The following is a 1,945-nucleotide window of genomic DNA, read 5'->3' on the forward strand; positions in this document are numbered from 1 at the left end:
CAGCAAGGGTATATAGTTGACGTCATTAACGTTGGCTTCTCTATGACTTCTAAAATAAGAACATTTTGTGATGGGGTGGGTCTGGGTGTTCCTGTCACCCACTCGGATGTTTAATGCATATCGGGATTTAATGAACTGCATGGTATGAATTAGTTTTGCTTATCCCTTAGGGAAGTATGCAAATCAAACATTATGACTTAATCTTGAGGCCTTGGCTTGTTCAGATGTACCTCCAACCATAATTCTGATGTCTTTATTTTTCATTGACTTCCTTGAGAGCCCATTCCATCTCTTACTGTATTTTAATTTTTATCTAACTTAGCTGCCTCAATATTCCCCACTGTGAAGAGTTATCCCTAACTATGGTTAGGGAACAGAATCTATAATTTTATCTAGTTCCTCAGAGCTGAGAAGAGTCGATGTACGGCAGACCACACTCAGGGCCCTACTCCAGGGAGCTAACCTGCTGGGCCTTGGGTAGGAGTCATGTTGGGTTTAGCAGTTCTGAACTCCATTTACCAAGTCAGTGTGGTGGGTCCCAGTCAGAGGAGTTTGGAACTTTTATTATTGATTCCTTCTCCATAGCACTTGGAGTTTGGCAGCCTCTTGGTGAAAATAAACAATTTTTCCAAGAGATGAAAGCACATACAATCAAACTATGAGCACTCGTACAGAAAGTCAGGTTGGGGAAAGAGCCACATCCAAGCAGTCCTCTAAAGGGAGCAGAATAGCGATTTTATCCAGCTGGCTCTTACATCTGTCCCCTGATTTAAGTTATCTATAAGACTGATAGTTCTTTTCAGAATTTTTCACCCGATCTCAATTTTTCATCTAAAGACAACAAATTTTACTTAGTAGGGCACATGTCCCTCCAATTTTATTATTTTGTATTTAAAAGTTTTTTTATTTGAAATATAAAAAAATTACAAAAGAACAATGAAGACCAGATAAAACAAACCCAAACAACAAAAAGAATACATGATCTCAAAACAAAATGATAAGAATCAACAGTGATTAGTACATGATATTCTGTTACTATTAATGAAGTTGCTCAGTTCACCATTGTAAGAATGGAAGATTGATCAAACTATCAAGGACAGTAAGCAGTAATAAAAGAAAACACTGGATATGATGCAGAGCTTCACCATAGAAGATGGTAGGAGTTCAACAGTGGTTCTTATACTGCATATTGTTGTTTTCAGATCAGTCATTCTGATTACCAGATTCAAGCATGCAGAGCTGGTCAAGAAAAAAGAAAAAATTTCACACTGACTATTCCTTTCAGTAAACCACAGAAATCAGCAATGCAACTATCCCAGCTGTCCTTGTATGTACATATAAATTTTGTCTTTCATTTTAAAGAGCAAAGCAAAACACCCAAAATAACAGAAACAAATACATAAACAAAACTGCATAGAGAACAATAAAAATGATACAGAATTTCAAAACATCATGATAGGATATTAACCATGGTGGTTATATTACATAATGTCATCTTCAAAATGGTTGCACATATAACCAGATATAGGCAGGCAAGATTGATCAAACAGTTACATATTACCAGTTCCCTTCATTAAACCAACAGATATTAGTAGTACAATTATCCTAGTGATCCTGTGTGTGTGTATATATATATGTATCTATATATTTTTTTCCCTCTTCTTTTTTTTCCTTTCCCCTCCTTCATCCCAGTTGCTCCTTCATATTTGAGCCATTTCTTTCCCCTTTCACTGTACCTATTGTACCTTTCAGATTTTATTTACCCTTTCAGGTTCTTATAGCAGGGAGGAAATATCATGTTTATGCATGTGAATCTGATTTATTTCACTAATGAGTATGGTCTCTAGTTGCATCCATTTACCTATAAAAAGCCTCTAGTTTGTCTTTCTTTATAGCTGAGCAATACTCCATTTTATAAAAATACATCTTTTTTATCCATTCCTCA

This window comes from Chinchilla lanigera, unplaced genomic scaffold, assembly GCF_000276665.1.
Source record: "Chinchilla lanigera isolate Chin_1 unplaced genomic scaffold, ChiLan1.0 scaffold00183, whole genome shotgun sequence".
NCBI lineage: Eukaryota > Metazoa > Chordata > Mammalia > Rodentia > Chinchillidae > Chinchilla > Chinchilla lanigera.